Source organism: Belonocnema kinseyi, chromosome 2, assembly GCF_010883055.1.
Source record: "Belonocnema kinseyi isolate 2016_QV_RU_SX_M_011 chromosome 2, B_treatae_v1, whole genome shotgun sequence".
NCBI lineage: Eukaryota > Metazoa > Arthropoda > Insecta > Hymenoptera > Cynipidae > Belonocnema > Belonocnema kinseyi.
Genome location: NC_046658.1, coordinates 55,386,749 through 55,396,010, shown reverse-complemented (window position 1 = coordinate 55,396,010; position 9,262 = coordinate 55,386,749).

Here is a 9,262-nt window from a genome sequence, read left to right as displayed (position 1 = left end):
TTTCTACCGTAAAAGATAAATTTTTAATGCAAAATGACGAATTTTTAATAAATCAGTTGAATTTTCGACAAAAAGGAGTCCTTCTTAAGAAAATAATTCAATTTTCAACAAAGGATTTGAACTTAAACAATTTTAAACACAAATTCTAAACTAAATGTTCAGATATTCAAACAAAAAGGAGTAAACTCCTACCAAAAATAGTTTCATTTTCAACGAAATTATTAAATTTCCGGAAGACATTTATTTTTTCCACAAACGATGTCCATTTTTGTCAAAATAGATGAATTTGCAACAAAACAATTGAATTTTGGATTTAAAAAGATGAGCTTTTAACCAAATACTTGAATTTACGACAAAATGCAAACAAAATATATTAAAATTCAACAAAAAACAGTTGCATTTTCAAAAAAATACCTTGATTTTTCCCAAAAACAAAGTAATTTTTAACTTAAAAGTTGAATTTCAAAGAAAACGCTGAATTCTAAAAAAAATATAATAGTTGATATTTCAGCAACAAAAAAAAAACAACAACAATGTTTTAACGAAACAGTTAAATTTTCAAAGAAATATTTGTTTTTCTAACCAGATAGGTAAATATTAACCTAGAATAGATTGATTTTCAACAAAAAATGTAATAGTTGATATTTAAACAAAAATATTAAATTTCTACTACGAGGAACGAATTTTCAACCAAGAAGATTAATTTTCTACCAAAAAATACTAATTGTCAACCAAACGAGATGAATTTTCAAACCATAAAAACAAAAAATGTTCAACAAATAAAGATTTTTTAGTCAAGAAAACCAATTCATTCAAATTGTTGAAATTTTAAGCCAAAATACTGATTTTTTATAAAACAGTTGAATTTAAACAGCAAATATATTTTTTTAACGAAACAGTTGTATTTTTAACGAAACTAGGAGTTTGTGTCTTTTTAAGTAAAATAATGAATCTTTAAGTAAAGTAGTTAACTTATTAGTTAAAAATATTAATTTTTAATTAAAAAAGACATACGACTTTTCAAGCAAATAGATGAATTGTGAATTTACAGACAAAAATTGTGAGTTTTTAAACAAATTATAAAAATTTTCAAACAAATAATAAACTTTCAATTTAACAATATAATCATTAGAAAGAAAAAATACAAGGAAATAAATTATTGTCAAGAATATTATATCAAGATGGCCGCAAAAATTCTTTTTCAAAATTCGCTAATTTTTAATTTTCCCTGACCATTAATATTCAAAGACCAGAATCTTAATCTTGTAATATTTTCAACAGAGAATGTTTTATAAACAAAATAAACCAATTTCGAAATTAATTAAAAAAAATAAAATGATTAAATTAAAAATTTATTATCCTTGACAATAATTTAAAGTTCCTCTTATAAAACATTTTCAGGGTTTCCCCTGATTTCTAGCTTTTCCCTGACCAACGGCCATCCTGTGATAGTTGAAAAGTGTTTTTGAAACTGAAGAAAACGTTTCAACCAAAATTGTATTTTTACCCCCAAAAAATATTTTTCTATTAATACAATGGGTTTCTTTTAAATGAAGAGTTCTACGTTTGTTCGAGAAAGCAAAAGTTCACACTTTATCATGTATTCTATCCCTAAAAAAACTGTTGTGTATTTTGTTAGGTTCTTTCGTACCCTTCTATCCTTATTAGCAATTAATTATATCGACACCAGCAGGTAAATACGCTCGATTCTCGTAAATTTATTGCAACTTTTTTGGTCCATAAAAAATAAAGTGTATCACAGTGAACAAATCTCACAAGGGCGACAATACGATGCGTAACTAAGCATTCGGAAAATTAGCAGAAGAATAGGAGGGTGATAGTGGTGGTAGAGATTGGGTCTTTTAGAGTCAGGATTGTAGGGTGAGAAGCTCACGTTTTGTCTCCGTCTATGGGGCGATGATTAACGATGTGGTTAATGGCATTTTATTATTGGGAACACTTAGAAATTTCAATATGCGTCCCTTGAGTATGAATTATAATTCTATTGCCATGGTACTTATTAAAATTACTCAACCATTGTTTTCTCTTGTATGATCATTAGCATTGATGAATGGCTTTCATGCTTTGCTACGTTCAGAATGTTATTATTCATTCCCCTAGAAATTGTATTATTTACTCGCATTGTTTATTTTTGTTTTCTGATAGGAAAATTTATTAATTACCTCGCATTTTATTCCCTAACATGAAAAATATAAATAATTTAAAAATTCATTAATTAAAATATTTTAAAATAATCAAGTGTAAAAAATTTGTGAAACAATAATTAATCAGGCTGAATGTAAACGTCCGAACAGTCTGTACATTTATGTACGTTTGTAAGACAGTCCGAGTCTAAACGTACGGAATTGTCAAGGGAAGAGGGAGGTAAAAAAGGAAAGGGGAACTGGCTTATGTCCGCATTTATAGAATTATAGACTATAGATACTACCAATTAATAAGAGCAAGTTTAAAGCGTTTGTAAGTTAGGAGAAATATATTGAAGGCGTTTCGATTAAAGACGGTTCAAATCAACAAATCTTATTATTATTATTATTATTATTATTGTTATCTTATTCTACATGGATCATACATATTGAATATCGAAATATCTCGCACCATCTCGAAAAATGTAATGCATGAATGTGAGGACGCGATTCATTATTGGTCAATCATATACTACTTGACGCTGAACTCGAATCTCTCGCAAGAGCTTTTCAGAACACGTGCGCTCGAGCGGACGATTGAAAAAAGTGCATGCATTTTGGTTAACTTGATGCGTAGTACCTTAACCCTATTTTACCCAATTTCCCTAGATTCTCAATTAAAAGTCCCAATTGTAAAAGAGACGAAATTTCTTGCATAAAAATTATTATAATGAATTAGTTGTAATTCATTGTTAGTTTATCTGAACATAGGCGAGAGGGAAGAAAGTGTTTTAAAAATGACAACAAAAATAAGATTTTGAGTTATCTCGAAAATGGTGAGAGATGCGTGAAAACAGACACCATTTTCAGGGTTCCTCAAAAGAAGAATGGCCCTCAGTCAGCCCGACGTAAACCATAACAAATAATTGTTTAAACTTTGGAAAAATCCAAAATTTTGAATTATCTCTAGAAGGGTCACAAATACGTGAAAACTGACAGCATTTTCAGGTTCTTGAAGAGGGGACTTGCTTTCGACCAACATCTTAGGATTTTTGCAGAACATTTTTTTTCGACCTACATGAACTAACCCAATAAAAAAAAAATCGGTTTGGTTTCGGATTCAAACTTATCCTTTCGGAATGATGTCGGATTCAGTCAGATTCATCGGATTGAATTCAAAAAGTCCCATATATTTAAGAGAATTGGGGGCACGAATTGAAAAATGGAACCCCAGTACGTTTGTATTAAATTTTCAAGTTGGTCCTAATAAATGAATGAAGAAGGGTTGATAATTGAGCCTCGGATCAATTCGGATTGAATTTCGGGTTGAGATATGTCGCCCTAGAGGCCTAGTTATATACTACGCTATGTCCACTTTTTGACATTTTTGAACTATTATTATTTTTAGGGTCTGTAAGGGTTAAACTTTGTTCTATTTTTATTTTTCCATGAAATTTATTTCATCAGCTGTTAAAAATATGAATTAAAACGGTGACTTTAATTATAAGTGAGCATTACATTACGCCAACCTTGAAAGTAACCAAAGGATTATTGCTCAAAATTCAATAATTCTGAAATAACTCATCTAATTCTAGGTAGGTAATACAACAGAATAATGTCAACTATCGTTCTGCTCAATTTCTTACTTAAGAATTTTATTATAAATAGTTCATTTATAAATATTTTTTGGATGTTTTTACTAATACGTTCTTCATCATGAATTATTTTTGACCGATACACTTATTTCAGCATTTGACAACGTTTCTGTGGAGTATATTATTGTTTAACTTTGAACCTCATTTTCTGAGTTTGGCAGTTGAGGGACATGGCGCACCTTAAATTTAGGGCGACGATATATTAAGATTGGGATTTAATTTGGGATCGGATCTAGGATTGACCAGGGTTGAAGAGGATTAAAAAATTGCTTCTGATTGTTTTAAATTAATTCGAATATATCAGTTCAGCCTAGATTTTTAAATTAATCTAGAATTCTCATATTGCTTATATAAAAAACACGTGCATTCCACAACAGTCCTCCGATCCAGTCGCTGATCAAACTCTCTAGCCATCAACCTAGGCCAAGAGCTTTACAACACTCTTCCATCACACATTCTTATGAAATATTTGTGACAACACTTTTCGGTCCTGACATACACCTACGGCTTTCTTTACGCCTATACATTTTCTCATGCAAGTTCTTATGTTTTTATGGCATTTTATATCTTCTCGACTCAGCGTCTCATTCACACATTCTCACACCAGTATCTCCTCGATCTGCCTCTGGGTATGCTACCATTTACTTTACACAATTACACTTGTATCGTCCGTTGTTCTTCTTTCATTCTCTCAACATGCTCCACCCAGCTAAACGAATTTATTTTACTTTCGTCAAAGAGTGTTTCCTCTGCATCACATTCTTTAAGAATCCTCTCATCAGTATGTCTATTAGCGTTTTATGTCATACATTGATTATGAATTACATGCCAACCACCATCTCCTTCGTGGTATGTCCTGGTTCCGCCACCGTACAACACAGTGGATGCAAGTATAGAATTATATATTGCAATTTCAGATTTATGTGTTATATTTGTACTTCTGGTAATGACTCCTACATTGTCGACTGCCTTTCTACCCTCGTGTGTCTGCGATTGAATCTGCCATCACAGCCTTATCTGCGCAAATGCTAATGCACGTACCTTTTTTGTCTCGGGACTTACACCTTCTTCGTCGAACAGGGTCATTGTTAAATACTTATTCATTAATATAATAAACATCAAACAGCCATGATGACCTGACATACCCTAAGAATAAGTATTTTTTATATATTTTGCTTACGATACTGAGTAATTTGATACCTCTTTAATAATTGTACTTGCTTTTATCTCTTTCTCCTTTGTATATTGGAACGTAAATTGCCTTTTTCCAGTCATCTGGGACTTCTTTCATTTCGATACATAAATTGATCAACTCGCACAGCCTGTGAGTTATGCAGTCACTACCGTATTTAAGCATTTCAGCGTTAATACTGTCTACACCAGCAGCCTTACCATTTTTTATGTCTCGTGTCCCTATATCGAAGTTTTGGTGCCCTACTCTCTTGCAGCTTCACTCTTGACATGCTGTTTAGTTCTCTCACTCATAATCAGACCGATTCCTCGACTACCGTGTTACACACTTTGCTCCTGACCACAGTTGAAGTCCATTCTTTAACTCCCCATTTTCTACTACTGTAATGTCGCATCTTTTTTTTCTTTGTTTCCCGTAGAAATAAAATATATAGCTTCCTTACATGCATTATTTTTCGTAATTTTCTTCCCTTAACTTTATTCTAGAGAGTCTAGCATCCCAGACATTCAAACTGCGCTCTGCGCTTGAAACTTTACCGGATGCATTCCTTTCGTCAACAAAGTGTAAATTCATTCCGAGGGCACTGTTTGTATTATTAATTATTTTAAGTGTACGTCCAATTAACAAATTGAAACGATAAATGTTGTTCTGCGATTAAAAATAATGTCAAAATTAATTAGCCAGTCGCTGTTAGGTGGCAAGTCCAAAATAAAGAACCAAGGCGTCGAAAGGTGCAGAGTCCAGTCATAATGTCAATCCTACCCGACTTCGTTCAGTGAAGAGCCATAGTTGGTTTACGTTCTATACTGAGGAGAGCACCAACCTTCTGGAATAATAGATGCGGAAATGGCAAATTTCTCAAAATTTCGTGTGTTCCCATCTGCCCATCCTCGGTCCGCCTCCTGGGACACGCCTTCTATTTTTATTTCATTTTTATTTTTAAATCTTTAAAGTTCTTTGCAACACCTTCAAATGATTGAAATTAAATTAAAATTCCCTCGTATCTTTCGAAATGCCCCAACAAATGGTCAAGACCTTTAAACTTGAAAGTGCCATTTAGTTACTTAAATCCCTTTGAAATACCATTAAGTGAATGAAATCAATTAAAAATTCCTTGCAACCCTTCGAAAATCTCTAAAATCTCTCAATTCTTGAGAATAAATTCCTTTGAATCCATTAAAATATTATAAAATTCTGTGGACTGACATGAAATCTGATAATTCCTGAAATCGTGGAAAATTCATTGAAATGTCCTAAAAGCCGTTAAAGACCATTAAAATCTTAAGAAATCTTATACAAATAAAAAAAATTTTAATTTAAAAAAATAAAATTGCACTTTTTACTTTTGGCCCCTAGGTATACACGGGGTTACCACAATCGCTAATTTTGATGATTTACTATTTAAAAAATTCGCCTGTTTCGCGGGCACATTCACATAGCGCGCTGCGCGAGGCTCGCTAGTTTGAGCGCGCCTAGGGCGAGAGACTGTTGGTTTTCACGCTTCGCGCTCGATAATATATTTTTCTCGTGCTCCGCGCTCGGTCTTTGCATTACCCTCCACATTTGTGCACAGACCACAATGCGAAGTTTTCTACATTGTTTATTAAAAACTATTATATCAAATGTCTATTACAATTTTTTTTGTACTTTGATATGGTACCTGCTTATTCAGATATTGCAAAATAATGTTCACATTTTATTTTTTCTGATCCTTATAGGAGCCTGCTGTGAAGTTTATGAAATTATAAAGTGAAGCTGAACATTTTTTTTTAATTTGACATTAAAGAAGGTTTTCAAAGTACCTACGGCCTTAACGATTACATTCTCATTGCAATAATCGCACTTGGCGCTCAACAGTTAGATTATACAGGCTGTACTTTCTTTAATTTAGGGCTAATCGAAAAATTCGGCTAGAATAGTTTTGAAATACATTTGGTATCTAGTGAAAATTTCGAATTAAATTTTTGGATCTACGAAAAAAATAAATTTTTCTATTTTTTGAAAGTTTTCAAATTTTTGAAAAGTATATAACTTTTCTAATTTTTATCAAAATTAAAAATTGTGTTGGGATAATTTGCAAGTCTTTTACTCATCTATAAGAAACGTTGACAAAAATTTGTATAATTTGAAAAAAATTTGAAAATCTTGAAAATGCTATAATTTTTGTAATTGTGGGCTAATAGAAAAATTCGGCTAGAATAGTTTTTAAATATATTTAGTATCTAGTGAAAATTTTTAATGAAATTTTTGGATCTATGAAAAAATAATTTGTTCTATTTTTTGAAAATTTTCAAGTTTTTGAAAAGTATATAACTTTTCTAATTTGCAACAAAATAAAAAATTTTATTTAGATAATTTGCAACTCTTTTACCCCTATATAAGAAACTTTGACAAAAATTTATAAAATTTCAAACAAAAAATTTCAAAATTTTGAAAGTGCTCTCAATTTTTAAATTTTGGTTCTAAATATTTGATTAACGAACTTAACCTCTATTTTGGGGACCTTCAGAAGTGTATCAAATGCGGATTCGATTGGACAAATCCTTCAAAAGTTAGCGTGGTTACAACATTTAGGTAACCATACAGACGTACATACAGACATACAGACAGGCACCAACAAAATTTTATGATTTTTGGATTCTGTGCGTGCCGAAACGTAAAGATCCGTTAAAAACCAGTAATCGAAAATTTGGACGATTACATTACACTCTCATGAATGAGAATGTAAAAAATAAAATGAATTTTGGATTTCTTTTAAGGGCTATAGACAAGGATTTTGTCAGAGAATTTAAAAAAGTGAAAAAGTGCACTTCTAAAATCTTGAGGGCTCCCGTTTTGGACGCCAGCCATTCAATTTCTCAATCTTTCTCACTTTAAAGGTAGCACTTTTTATTGTCTAAACTCGCTGTTAATCCCTTTTTTATTTAAATTAATGAAATTGTTCATATACTGAAAATATTTCGAAATAATCGCGCAAGAATGGACTGAGTAAATTAGAAATTCATATTATATCTTTAATGAAAATAGATAGACTAGAATATTTTTGAATCAGCCTCAAAGCACAAGTTTATAAAAATTACGAAGCCTCCTACGTCAATTTTTTTCTGTTGCTTTTTGTCAAGCCTTGCTGACTGCTCGAAATATGTAAACTCTAAACTCTGAAATTTTATTTCATTTAAAATATTAGCTTTCACTTTTTCATTAAACTTTCACCCACAAGAAACTAAATTTGGAGTCAATTTCACATGGGTTAAAAGATGTTTTTACTAGTTCTTTTATTAGATTAGGTAACATTTTGAAAAAAGGATTGACATTGTATCACCTCTTGATAAAACCGTTTAAAATGTGGAGTTAAAGAATCTCAAAATTTAACGATTTGTGAATAAAATGTTGAAAATATGACCATTTTAACGTTAAAAACTGAATAGTTGTATATAAATAAGGTTTAAAATTGGAATATATTATTTTCAGTCAGAATCCTTTGAAATTAAATAATTTAAAACTTTTGAATTAAAATAATTTTCATCTTGAAAAGATTAAAGTTAGTAATTTTCAAATTGAAAACTAAATTAAATGTTTTAAAGTCAGAGTCTAAAATTCTGGAATTTAAAATTGTTACTACATAAAAAATCACGATTTAACATTAAAATTGTTTACACTTTGTCTAAGATCGAAAAATAAATTCACCGTCATTTTCATTGTCAAAATGAATAACTTTACAATTGTAAACATTTAACTGAAGCTATTTTATTGTTAAATAATGAATTAATGAAATAAACTAGGACCGCGTTTTAGTTACCCGCGGTTTAGAAAATATTTTTTCATTCTTTAACTAAAAATCGGAAAAATTTAAGATATTACGTTTAAAACTAGAGATAAAAAAAGACGAAAAACGCGATTGCTGTATATGATTTCAATATATGCAACCGCACAATATTAAGGCTTTTAATTCAAAATTGTTTGTTTTAAGTTGATTTAAAGGTTTTTAATGTTTTTAAATATTTTCAAGTATTAAATACATTCATTTTCACTTCCTATAATTCTAAAAACTTCTCATAAGGACAACAGCAGGATTTCGTCGGCAGCGGGTGCTAATCTGGAAAATTGCAGTCAAGTCCGAGTGCTTCAGCAGCCTCCTCCGCTGTTTTGTACAAAAACGCTCCTTTGCGCACTTCTTCGTGATTCCTGACCATTTTAAGAAGAGAGTCTCTTCCATTTGCAACTCTATGTGCTGTACCCAGAATAATCCTGTTGTGAAGACATTCAAGACT